General features: G+C 46.3%; 1 long non-coding RNA gene across 1 annotated transcript; it reads right to left on the bottom strand.

Moving 5' to 3' along the window:
* Positions 1–3831: 3831 nt before the first annotated feature.
* On the bottom strand, positions 3832–11575 carry LOC139175492 (uncharacterized). Its single transcript, XR_011560525.1, has 2 exons — positions 11499–11575; positions 3832–4233 (listed from the first exon to the last, which is right to left on the bottom strand). It is a non-coding gene; the product is annotated as an uncharacterized lncRNA (long non-coding RNA).
* Between the last annotated feature and the right edge of the window lie 2392 nt (positions 11576–13967).

Raw genomic sequence — 13967 nt, 5'->3', positions numbered from 1 at the left:
CTGCAGCCACCACTGTGGGAGGAGCCGTGCCCCAAGGTGGGAAGTGGAGGACGCTGGGCGGGCAGGGGGCAGTGGTGGGAACCCAGAGGTGCGAGGGGGCCGGAGGCGCTGGGGGAGTGGGGGGCCACGGTTCCTTGAGCTGCCTTAGCAAAGGGTGCGCGGGGGGTGTTTTGGGGTGCGCGGGCATGCACCTTAGAGGGTACAGTGGTGGCAGTAATAGGAATGAATGGTGTGGTGAACCTGGAGGATGGGCGAAAACTTTGAACGACACCCTAAGGCCTCCCTCCACACCATTTGCTGTAAGAACCTGGCAGAGGCGGCGCTAATGGGCCAGACCGCCGACCCCAAAAACATCAACTTGATGAAGCTGGCCTGGCCCCGTGTCCAAAGAGGGCCCTCACCACAGTAGCCTCTGCCTGCCTAACTGAAAAGAGGCTCCCCAGAGTTCAGGGTGACTTACTCCCAGGTAAGTGTGAAGAGCAGCCAAGAGTTTGCCTGCAGTTTATAATAAGTAAAATACTAAATATTAACACGAAAATTCCACTGGGGGCCAGATTGGAAAGTTATGGGGCATGAAATGTTTACTTCTTGCTGGGGAAGGGGGGTGTAACAGAAAGTAATGCTGATGCATTTTTCCTTCAAAAGGAGGCTGCTAAGGAGACCCTAGGACCACAGTGGGAAGTTGCAAAGTCTGTTGAAGCAAAAAAGAAACTGCTAGCCTTTCTATGATGTCAGATGCTCTCTCGAGATCGATTTGGGGAGACTTGACTCCTCTTCATGTCATGCTAAAATTTCAGCAGTTTTGCCTGGGGTTTTCCTACCCAGTTTTGCCTTCACAACAACCTTGTGGGGTAGGTTAAGTAGAGTGACTCAGTGTGTTCTGACCTATCTCCCCAAACATGAGGTGAACTCAAAATATTCCTTTATTAGCAGTCCCAGCAAACAGTTTCTCTCTCACTGCAGGCTAACAAGTCCCTCCGGCAGGGAGATGAATCGTCTGTCATACCTATTCATCTCCGCCCCCTGCCTTTTATCCCCAAAGCTAGGATGGGGCTTCGCTAGCAGCAGTGGCTCTTCTGTCCCAAGGACCGGCCCATAGATTTCCACTGCTCTCCTCTCCTCTGCCTTTTGAGCATCTGCACATCAAGCACTGGGCCCCAGCCGTTCCTCCTCTTGCTCATCAGCCACCTCCAGACCTGGAGACTATTGACTCTCTATCTGAGGGCTGATGGACGGCCCAGGCTCCACCCTGCTCTCTCTTCCCCCCCCAAGTCCATCCCCTCTTCCCTCTTTTGAGTTCTCAGGTTGCCCTAATGCTGACCCTGACTCCCACGCCGCCTCCTTCTCCTCCGATTCAGCTGCTGGAGGAGCTGGCGGTTGACAGGCCACAACAGTCAGCAAATTTCATACACTGTAGTGCAGTGGTGGTTAATGTACTAACAGGGCCATATTTCATGCAGATAGCCACCTCCTTTCCTCCCCGGTAGCTAGTTTGAGACCACCAGCATGCCTCCCTCGGGGCACAAACGGCCCAGCGTGTCTTTTGCGTGAGCTACAACACTCTCCAGGGCCCTTCAGCATTGCTCCCTGCCTCCCCTTCCAGACCTTTCACCACCTGGTCAATCTTCTACACGCTCCATCAGCTCCAAGTTACAGAATACAGATTTTCCCCTAGACAGCCCCTTCCCTCTCCCCTTGTTTTGGGCAAACCCAACCCCTTGCATCCGTTCAGGATCCAGTGGTTTGTATCAATGGACGCCTCGTGGGTTGCATCAAAGCACAACGCAATGGGCTGCATCCTTTTATACCCACCCGATCTCATCAATACTTGGTCCAGTGGATCGCCTCCATTTATGATCCAGTCAATCACTTCCATTTATGATCCAGTAGCAATAGCATTTAGACATATACCACTTCACAGTGCTTTTACAGCCCTCTCTAAGCGGTTTACAGTGTAAGCATATTACCCCCAACAATCTGGGTCCTCATTTTACCCACATCAGAAGAATGGAAGGCTGAGTTGACCTTCAGCTAGTCAGAATCGAACTGCTGGAAGTTGGCAGATTGAGTGTGCAATATTGTATTCTAACCACTGCAACACCATGGCAATAGTATAGCATCAAATTATTTATTTATTTATTTATTATATTTCTATGCCACCCCTCTCCGAAGACTTGGAGCGGCTTAGCAATAGCACTTATACCATTTTATAAACCTCTCTAAGCGGTTTACAGAGTCAGCCTCTTGCCCCCAGCAATCAGGCTCTTCATTTTACTGACCTGGGAAGGATGAACCTGAGTCAACCTTCAGCCGGTGGTGAACAGCCAGCAGTTAGCTGAAGTAGCCCGCAGTGTTGTACTCTAACCAATCCAGCTCTTTGTAGGTTGCATCAATTCACTTTCTAGTGGGCTTCATCCATTTACACCCACGAGATCACATCAATGCTTTATGATCTAGTGCAGTGTTTCCCAACCTTTTTTGAGCCGCAGCACATTATTCACATTTACAAAATCCTGGGGAACATTGGGGGGGGGGGGGGGCCGCTAAAAAAAGTTTGGACAAAAAAAATCTCTTCCTCCCTTTCGCTCTATTTCTCTCTCTCCCTCTTTCTCTCTCTTCCTTTCTTTCCCTCTCTCCCCATCCGTCTGTTTCACCCTTCCTCTTTTTTTGCTCTTTCTCTCTCTTTCCCTCCATGTCTTTCCCTCGCCCTCCTTCCCCCCTTTCTCTCTCTCTCTCTTTCTCTCTCTCTTGCTGTCTTTCTCTTTCTCCCCTCTCTTTCTTGCTATCTCGCTTTCTCTCTCTCTTTTGCTTTCTCTTTCTCCCCCCTCTCCCTCTCTTTCTCCCTCTCTTGCTATCTCTTTCTCTCTCTTTTGCTCTCTCTTTCTCTTTCCCTCCTCTCTCCCTCTTTCGTACTCCCTTTCTTACTATCTCTCTCTCTCTTGCTATCTCTTTCTCTCTTTTGCTTTCTTTCTCTCCGCCCTCTCTTTCTCTCTCTCCCTCTCTTGCTATCTCTCTCTCTCTTTTGCTTTCTTTCTCTCCCCCCTCTTTCTCCCTCTCTTGCTAGCTTTCTCTCTCTAGCTATCTCTCTCTTTCTCTCTCTCTTTTGCTTTCTCTCTCCCCCCTCTCCCTCTCTTGCTATCTCTTTCTCTTGCTATCTCTCTCTTTCTCTCTCTCTTTCTCGTACACCACGCCACAGCAGCAGCATTGGGCAGTAGCCATGGGGCGGCGGCAGGGTGGTCAGCTGTGAGGCGGAGCTCCGGAACGGAGACACTGACAGTGGCAGCTGGACATGTTGCTAGACGCCGTAACATGCTGGCGTTGCGCTGGGCATGGGCGTGGGGCTGGAGCCTCCGTCCCGGCCCACCCAACAGGCAAGTGCCAGCCATGCAATGCCAGCATGTACGGCGTACAGCAACATGTCCATCTGCCGCCGTTGGTGTCTCTGTCCTGGAGTTCTGGCTCGCAGGCGCCCACCCTGCCGCCGCCCAGCGGCTACTGCCTGGTGCCGCTGCTGCTGTCGGCCTCCCGCTGCCACCGGCCTCCCGCCGGGCCCCAAAGCTCACCTGCTGCCACTGCCAGAGAAGCTCCAGCCGGGCGGGGCGCTGCAGCTGCCGGAAAACCTGGAAGGCGCAAAGAAGGAAGCTCAGCTTCCGGTCTCACAACATTTTGCTCTTCGCACTGTCAGCAAAAAGTTGCAAGACCAGAAGCTGAGCTTCCTTCTTTGCGGCACACCTGACCATATTGGGAAACACTGATCTAGTGGATTAGCTCAATGGTTGCGGTCCATTCACAACCCAACAGGTTGCACCCATTTACAGCCAACGGATTGCCTTGATATTTATTTATTTATTAGATTTGTATGCCACCCCTCTCCGAAGACTGTGGGTGGCATGCGATTTGCGATCCAGTGGATTCCATCAAACTTATACCCGGTGTGCTTTGCATCCATTCACAATCCATTGGATTGCATCCATTTATGATCCAGTGGATGGGAGGGTCACAGACCGGTCTCTTCCACTTGTCCAGACCAAGAAGGGGGTGGCAGCTCTTGGGTGCCCATCCAAAATAACAGCCCCCCCACGGGAACAGCCTCAAGTTTCCACATGGAGTTGCTGTTACAGTCGATAGGCACCCGCTTCAGTGGTGTGCCCCCCTCTCTCAGGATCCCTCTCCCCCATTCTGGGGAGCCCTGCTGAGGCCGTGTGAGCAGCCTCCTTCTCCTGGATGCTCCACCTGTGGAAGAGAAAGAAAGGCAGCCAGATGAGTCCACGCTCTTTGCAAAGAGGGCTTTCCCCACCTGCTTCTACACCGCCCCTTCTCAGTGCATATTACTCAGTACATATTATTAATATGTACTGAGATAGAAATGACTTTAATTTGCAAAACCTGCTTAAATGGAAAATCTGAAAATTTACAATATGGAAGTCATAGAAACACAGAAGACTGATGGCAGAAAAAGACCTCATGGTCCATCTAGTCTGCCCTTATACTATTTCCTGTATTTTATCTTACAATGGATCTATGTTTATCCCAGGCATGTTTAAATTCAGTTACTGTGGATTTACCAACCACGTCTGCTGGAAGTTTGTTCCAAGGATCTACTACTCTTTCAGTAAAATAATATTTTCTCACGTTGCTTTTGATCTTTCCCCCAACTAACTTCAGATTGTGTCCCCTTGTTCTTGTGTTCACTTTCCTATTAAAAACACTTCCCTCCTGAACCTTATTTAAATGTTTCGATCATGTCCCCCCTTTTCCTTCTGTCCTCCAGACTATACAGATTGAGTTCATTAAGTCTTTCCTGATACGTTTTATGCTTAAGACCTTCCACCATTCTTGTAGCCCGTCTTTGGACCCGTTCAATTTTATCAATATCTTTTTGTAGGTGAGGTCTCCAGAACTGAACACAGTATTCCAAATGTGGTCTCACCAGCATTCTATATAGCGGGATCATAATCTCCCTCTTCCTGCTTGTTATACCTCTAGCTATGCAGCCAAGCATCCTACTTGCTTTCCCTACCGCCTGACTGCACTGTTCACCCATTTTGAGACTGTCAGAAATCATTACCCCTAAATCCTTTTCTTTTGAAGTATTTGCTAACACAGAACTGCCAATACAATACTCAGATTGAGGATTCCTTTTCCCCAAGTGCATTATTTTACATTTGGAAACATTAAACTGCAGTTTCCATTGCTTTGACCATTTATCTAGTAAAGCTAAATCATTTACCATATTACAGACCCCTCCAGGAATATCAACCCTATTGCACACTTTAGAGTCATCGGCAAATAGGCAAACTTTCCCTACCAAACCTTCCCCTATGTCACTCACAAACATATTAAAAAGAATAGGACCCGGAACAGACCCTTGTGGCACACCGCTTGTAACCTGACTCTGCTCAGAATACTCGCCATTAACAATAACTCTCTGATATCTATGCTTCAGCCAGCTGCAAATCCATTGAACTATCCAGGGATTAAGTCCAATCTTCACTAATTTATCAGCTCTTTATGTGGAACCATATCAAAGGCTTTGCTGAAGTCCAGGTAGGCAATATCCACGGCACCACCTTCATCCAACACCTTTGTGACATAGTCAAATAAATCAATGAGATTAGTCTGACATGATTTGCCTTCAGTAAAGCCATGCTGATTTGGGTCCAATAAGTTATTGGTTTTTAGGTGCTGATTTATCCTCTTTTTGAGTAGAGTCTCCATCATTTTAACTACAACTGATGTCAAGCTAACTGGCCTGTAGTTACCAGCTTCTTATCTACTGCCCTTCTTGTGAATAGGCACAACACTGGCCATTCTCCAATCCTCAGGAACTTCTCCTGTTAACAAGGATTGGTTAAACAAATCAGTCAGGGGGTAGTAATGACAGATCTGAGTTCTTTAAGAACTCTGGGGTGGATGCCATCTGGACCCATTGCCTTATTTATCTTTAATCGTTCAAGTTCTTCTAAGACATCGGCTTCTAAGATCACTGGAGCTGAATCCGTACAGCTGGAAGCAATGCTATATCCCTCTATAGTATTATTTTGTACGGTGTCTTTTGAGAAAACTGAACAGAAGTAGCTATTGAAATGGTCAGCGATCTCCTTATTCCCATTAATGCATGTATTATTCCAGGTACTAAGTTTCGTGATGCCGCAGTTTTTCTTCTTCTTATCACTAATACTGTATATCTGAAGAAGGTTTTATCCCCCTTCTTTACAGATTTGGCAATTTCTTCCTCTTTTGAGGCTTTAGCAGCATATATTATCTGTTTCGCCTCCTTCTGTCTCATTTTATACACCTCCCTATCAGCTATACTTCCAGACTCTTTATACCTCCTATAGGCAGCCTTTTTTTCATTGACTATAGCCCTTACATCATTGCTAAACCATAGCGGTTTCTTCTTCCTTTTACCTTTAGTTATTTGTCTTACATACAGTCCAGTGGCTTTTAAGATGGCCTTTTTTAATACAGTCCACTGGGTGCTCGCTCCTGCCATTTTATCCCTACCCTTTAATTCATTTTCTAAATATTCCCCCATTGCATTAAAATTTGTTTTTTTGAAATCCAATACTTTGGTTGCATTATAGGATTGCTCACAATTAGTTTTTACATCAAACCACAAACATAGATGGTCACTGCATCCTAAATTTTCTCCCACCTTGACATCTGAAACCCAATTCCCATTCGTAAAAACTAAATCTAGAATATTCTCCCCTCTAGTTGGTGTCTTAACCAGCTGTGCCAGAGCTGCTCCTGTAAAGGCCTCTACTACATTCTTACTTTTGCATGTAAGGGCACTGGGGATATTCCAGTCAACATCAGGCATGTTGAAATCACCCATAACCACAATATCTCCCTTTACTGCCATTTGGGTAATTTCATCCACCATCTTGTTGTCATATTCCTCGGATTGCCCTGGAGGCCTATAGATCACCCCAATTCTAATGACAGAACCTTCTTTATTTTGCATGCAAATCCAGAGAGTCTCTAGATCTTGACATGTATTGTGAATTAGTGTTGTTTTTAGACTTTCTTTAATATAAATGGCTACTCCACCTCCCCTTCTCTCTATTCTATCCTTCCTATACAGTGTATATCCTGGTATGGATATTTATCTAGTAAATTGACCATTTATCTAGTAAAGCTAAATCATTTACCATATTACAGACCCCTCCAGGAGTATCAACCCTATTGCACACTTTAGAGTCATCGGCAAATAAGACAGAACATATTAGTAGCTTTGGAATGACATATAAAATCTTGATGACTATGAAGAAAACCTGATATTTACAATGAAAATTAATATAAGATAATATGTTTAATTATATGTTGAAAGATAGAGGTGTTTAGTTACATTAAAAGAAAGAATAAGAAATGTTGAAGAGATCTGGGAAGGGGCAGGGGAAGCAATAAATCTAAAAATGAAAAGGCGCAAGAAATAATAACCATTTTGGAAAGTTAAGTCATAACTTACAATGATGGGCTCCTATGGGAACAGTCAGGTATGCAGAACCGGTAGAAAACTTTTGAATTTTTTTCTTTTTTTCCCTTTTGGGCTCTGGATATGTTTTTCCTATTGCAGTAAATGACGTTGAATGTGTATAATTTTAGAAGAGCTGTGTGTGCGTGTGTGCAAATACAGTTTATATAGTAAATAATGTATATTTTTGTGTGCCTGTATATATTATGTATGTACACATATGGCATATATACAGTACATAGGATTAAATAGTATATTTTGGATGGTCAATAATAGTGAATAGATAGGGAGATCATATGCTGCAACGTCCTGCCTGTCAAAGACTACTTCAGCTTCAACCACAACAACACAAGAGCCCACAACAGATACAAGCTTAATATTAACCGCTCCAAACTTGACTGTAAAAAATACGACTTTAGTAATCAAGTTGTCGAAGCGTGGAATTCACTACCAGACTCTGTAGTATCATCCCCTAACCCCCAACACTTTACCCTTAGACTGTCCATGGTTGACCTCACCAAGTTCCTAAGAGGTCAGTAACGGGCGTACATAAATGCACCAGAGTGCCTACCGTTCCCTGTCCTATTGAGGTGAGGAGAGGCCAGGCACCCTAACCCTAACCCAAACCCTTGACGTGAGTGATGTCAAGTTGGCCACCTTTATGCTTCACTGCATAACTATTAAATGAGGGTGTTAAATGGAGGACTAAGTTGATAGAGAACCCAGAAGACAAAACTATTGGAGGTAGTTTTTTTCCCTTTGGTGTTATATACCTAGAATAAAGAGTTCTTTATATTTTTATTTTTATAAATAACAAGAATTTTTGGCAGACTTGTGGGTAGGCTTAAAATTTGAATATACAGCATCAGTCTGCAAACTACGAGATGAGTTAGAAGGGAAGCTACTGTGAAAAGGTTAAAGAGGGTAAAAGAAGTACAGGGGGGAGGAAGAGAATGAGAGAGAGGTAGAGAAGAAATGAAGGAGTAAGTAGGCAGGAGGAGGAGGAGAAGGAGGGAGAGGAGTGCAAGAAAGAATAAGAAAAAGGGCAACTGGTGTTGGTTAAGATAAGAGCAGAATAAGATGTGGATTCCTAAACAATGGATAGAAATGTGTTATTATGCATGTTATTTGTAATATTGAATATGCACGTGAATTTCTTTTGTGGAGGAAAAATGATTGAAAAACAAAACACCACCCCCTTCTCCTGTCTGTCTCCACCATATGAGATTCTTGCACTGATTGAGCTGCTCCGATTGCTTATGGGATTGTCTCTCCTCACTTCTCTCTATCCATTTATTTATTTATTTATTAATCAGATTTGTATGCCGCCCCTCTCCGCAGACTCGGGGCGGCTCACAGCAGTAATAGTACAATGTAAACAAATCTAATATTTAAGTTTAAATTAATTTAAAACCCCAATTTAAAAAACAATCATACATGCTAGCATACCATGCATAAATTTTATAAGCCTAGGGGGAGGGAGAGTATCAATTCCCCCATGCCTGACGACAGAGGTGGGTTTTAAGGAGCTTACGAAAGGCTAGGAGGGTGGGGGCAACTCTGATATCCGGGGGGAGTTGGTTCCAAAGGGTCGGGGCCGCCACAGAGAAGGCTCTTCCCCTGGGTCCCGCCAAATGACATTGTTTAGTTGACGGGACCCGGAGAAGGCCAACTCTGTGGGACCTAACTGGTCGCTGGGATTCGTGCGGCAGAAGGCGGTCCCGGAGATATCCTGGTCCGGTGCCATGCAGGGCTTTATAGGTCATAACCAACACTTTGAATTGTGACCGGAAACTGATCGGCAACCAATGCAGACTGCGGACTGTTGGTGTGACATGGACATTTTTGGGAAAGCCCATGATAGCTCTCGCAGCTGCATTCTGCACGATCTGAAGTTTCCGAACACTTTTCAAAGGTAGCCCCATGTAGAGAGCATTACAGTAGTCGAGCCTCGAGGTGATGAGGGAAAGAGTGACTGTGAGCAGTGACTCCCGGTCCAAATAGGGCCGCAACTGGTGCACCAGGCAAACCTGGGCAAACGCCCCCCTCGCCACAGCTGAAAGATGAAAGATTTGGCAGAAAGGGGACTCAAGAGGAGACCCTCTTCAGTCCTGGTGCCCGGGTCTCCCCCAGCAGTGTCTTGTTTGGCGCAGTTTTCATCTGGCTAGCCCTGATCAGTTGCGCCCTCTCTAGTGCCACCCTTGGTTGGATCCCAGGAGAAACCTGGTCCTCCCCACTTGGCAGCCGTGCCCATGGCCATCCTCAGCCTGTGCCTGCCGTTGGACTCTGAACCTGGTGTACATGTGGCCTGAAGCGCCTGGAAGTGAGCCCTGCCTTCTTGACGTAAACAGTGGGGCATGGCACTGAAGTTGGCAGTGGAGCGATTCAGAAGAATTCAGAATTTGGAAGGGACCCCGGAGGTCTTCTAGCCCAACACCCTGCTCAAACAGGAGACCCTAGACCATTTCAGACAAGTGACTCTCCAAATCTCTTCTTAGAAACCTCCAGTGATGAAGCCCCAACAACCTCTGGAGGCAAGTTGTTCCGCTGATTAATTATTCCAATTGGAAATTATCTCCTTAGTTCTAAGTTGAATCTCTCCTTGTTTAGTTTCCATCCATTATTCCTTCCATCCGCTCTTGTCTGACCTTGGGGTGACTCAAGAGTCTCAACATCTTTTTTTATAGTGTGGTGACCAAAACTGGATGCAGGATTCTAGGTATGGTCTTACTAAGGCTTTATAGAGAGGTATTAGTAGCTCATTTGTTCTTTTTTAGCATGGTGACCAAAACTGAGAGAGATACATTTCCAACCCTCTCCAAAGTTCTTCAGATAATGTGATGGGACCAACACACCACCTTCTGCAATAGCAATAGCATTTAGACTTATCTACCACTTCACAGCACTTTACAACCCTCTCCAAGCAGTTTACAGAGAGTAAGCCGTCCCCAACATTCTGAGTCCTCATTTTACCCACCTCGGAAGGATGGAAGGCTGAGTCAACCTGGAGCCTACTGAGATTCGAATTGCCAAACTGCTGGCAGCCAGTGACCAGCAGAAGTAGCTCTCAGTACTGCACTCTAAGCACTGCACCACCGAAGCAGCCTCGTATTCCATGGACATTAAGACTACATCACCCATAATTCCCTGGCTGAGTGAGAATTTCCGCATGCTCCCCCAACACATAGATAGGTAGGTAGGTAGGTAGGTAGGTAGGTAGGTAGGTAGATAGATAGATAGATAGATAGATAGATAGATAGATAGATAGATAGATAGATAGATAGATAGATAGATAGATAGATGGCTTTAGCACAGCTGTGGGATTGGAATAAATGGACTGTCTCCATGGGAGTTTAAACCCAGGAAACTGGAGTCATCTCTTCTCCAGCCTTAGCCCGGTCTGCCTCCCAGGGATATTGTAAAGACAAAACCGATCGAGCTCCTCCCACCTGCTTCAGCTGGATTTTTCATGGGTAGCTCAACACACAGCCCAAAGGGGGAGATTTATAGGTGGCAGAAACTTTTTTAAGAATCTTCCATTTCTGAGTCAAGCAAAGGTCTGGAATCAAGCACACACACCTCCACTTCTCCTTTTCATTCTAGGGAAGGAAAAGAGAGAAGGGAGAGGGATGGAGGAAGAAGAAGAAGAAAAAGAAAGAAGAAGGGAAAGGGAATAAGGAAAAAGAAGGAAGGAAGGAGACAGGAGGGGAGAAGGAAAGAAAGAAAGAAGGAGGGAAAGAAATACAAAGGGAGGGAAGGAGGGAGGAAAGAAAGAAAGGAGTAAAGATGGGAGGATGGGAAGAAGGGAGGAAGAAAGGAAAGGAGTGAAGGCGGAAGGAAGATAAGAAAGGAAGAAGAGGAATAAGACGGAAGTAAGGAAGAAAGAAATTCAAAGGGACGGAGGGAGGAAAGAAAGGATTGGAGGAAGGAGAAAGGAAGGAGAGAAGGGAAGAAGGAAGGAAGAAGAAAAGGGAAGGAAGGAAGAGGCAATGGTTTAGGTACCCAAAGGGCACTTTACCTTCTCCTAGGCTCCCCAGCCTGGGACTGTCCTTCGCTGGCTGCTGCTTGGTCGAAAGATCCTCGACCCATCCAGGAAATGGGCAAAGTCAGACCAGCTCCACCCAGCGGGGCCGTTGGCTCATAAAGATTCAGCCAGTTAATGATTAGCCTGCTGCAAATATTTGATAAGTGCTGGGGGAATTCAAAGGGCAGCACCCAGGAAGGGGGGGGGGGGGGCAGGTGCCACGATCCCTTGAAACCCCTGGAGGCTTCATGGCCTGTCCCCATCCTTAGCTCCAATTGATCTAAGAGGTAGCCTGGCTTTTCTGCTGGGAACAAGCCCTCCAGGCACCTGAGCAATTTTTTTCAAATAGGAATGCAACAGAAAAGTTAGACATTAAATGAAGGAAGGGCTGCTCCTACAAACAGGGTTGGACCCCTGATCTGAGTCTGCCCTCATTTCATTCCCCCCTGGACGAACATTCGAGGTCCCCCCTCCTGAGGAAAGAAACTGCCCCCCCTCCAATTCTGCTTGCCTTCTTCTTAAGCTTAGCAGTTCAAACTCTAGCAGAGTCATTTTCAACCTTGTTAACTTTTTTAAAAATGAGTGAACTTCAACTCCCAGAATTCCCCAGCCAGCCACTCTGGCTTGGGAATCCTGGAAGCTGAAGTCCACCCATCTTAAAGCAGGCTGGCTGGGAAATTCTGGGAGTTGAACTTCATGTCAGCATTCCAAATAACATCGGAGAAATAAACCAGAGTCCAGACCTTGACATTCTTCCATGTTCCAATTTATTAACAGCCATTTTGGTTGCGAACTGTAATCAACCCGATACTAACTTTTCCTACAGTTCCCCATCCAGGTTAAGGTTCATCCCTCATCCCCACACCCACAGGTTAATCACGTGGACCACTCCAGTTCTCTCATTGTCCATGATCCCCCCCATGTACTTCCGGCTGGTGCTGAAGAAAGGATGGCCTTTAAACTCTGGAAAGAATTTGCTGTGGCTAATATTTTTCACTCTCATGCAAAGACCCCTCCCCAATTCCCACAGTCCAGTCTCCAACTCAAAACAATGGCTTTTGCCTGACATGTCACATGTCTCAAAGCAAGCTAGCTGGGGAATTCTGGGAATTGAATTCCACATGTCTCAAAGCATACAGACTGGGAAATTCTGGGAGTTAATTCCACATGTCTCAAAGCATGCAGACTAGGGCATTCTGGGAGTTGAAGTCCACATGTCTCAAAGCGTGCAGACTAGGGCATTCTGGGAGTTGAAGTCCACATGTCTCAAAGCAAACAGACTAGGGCATTCTGGGAGTTGAAGTCCACATGTCTCAAAGCAAACAGACTAGGGCATTCTGGGAGTTAATTCCACATGTCTCAAAGCATGCAGACTAGGGCATTCTGGGAGTTGAAGTCCACATGTCTCAAAGCAAACAGACTAGGGCATTCTGGGAGTTGAAGTCCACATGTCTCAAAGCGTGCAGACTAGGGCATTCTGGGAGTTGAAGTCCACATGTCTCAAAGCGTGCAGACTAGGGCATTCTGGGAGTTGAAGTCCACATGTCTCAAAGCAAACAGACTAGGGCATTCTGGGAGTTGAAGTCCACATGTCTCAAAGCAAACAGACTAGGGCATTCTGGGAGTTGAAGTCCACATGTCTCAAAGCGTGCAGATTAGGGCATTCTGGGAGTTGAAGTCCACATGTCTCAAAGCAAACAGACTAGGGCATTCTGGGAGTTGAAGTCCACATGTCTCAAAGCAAACAGACTAGGGCATTCTGGGAGTTGAAGTCCACATGTCTCAAAGCAAACAGACTAGGGCATTCTGGGAGTTGAAGTCCACATGTCTCAAAGCAAACAGACTAGGGCATTCTGGGAGTTGAAGTCCACATGTCTCAAACACAATTCCCTCTAAGGTGCATGGCCGTGCAGCCGCGCACACAATCAACAGCATTTTCAACTTCAGCGCAGACACCCGAGAGAGGAGCTGCAGGACCCTAAGGCTCTGCAGAGAGAATTGCCTTCCGGCTCCTGACAGAGACTGGTGAGCCTGAACTCACGTTACCCACCTTCCCACTGAGCAAAGAACTCCAGGGGTCCAAGTGCCTTTTATCCTATGGTCGCTTCCAGATTACTGCTGCCGCTACCCACTCGCCTCTTCTTTCCCTAACACAAACCTCCCCTCTAACACCGAGAGACTCTTTATCCCATTAATTCAGAGGGGCATGGAAGCTCCACCCATAGGATCGCTTTTGGACTCCATGGGTCAGCCCGCTCTGTCACTTAAGTTTAGTCTCTCCTGAGTGCTTTCATTGGAGGGTTATGAGAGAGGAAGTGGCTCTGGATTGGCAGTCACCCAGAGAAAGGGATGTTTGATTGAAGAGTTCTGATTCATTATTAAAGTGACAAGAAACTCCTCAGACCAGGAGTCTCCAACCTTAGCAACTTTGAGACTTGTGGGCTTCAACTCCCGGAATTATGT

Source organism: Erythrolamprus reginae, chromosome 13 (genome assembly GCF_031021105.1).
Source record: "Erythrolamprus reginae isolate rEryReg1 chromosome 13, rEryReg1.hap1, whole genome shotgun sequence".
NCBI classification, from domain to species: Eukaryota; Metazoa; Chordata; class Lepidosauria; order Squamata; family Dipsadidae; genus Erythrolamprus; species Erythrolamprus reginae.
This window is presented reverse-complemented; position numbering and strand designations above follow the sequence as displayed.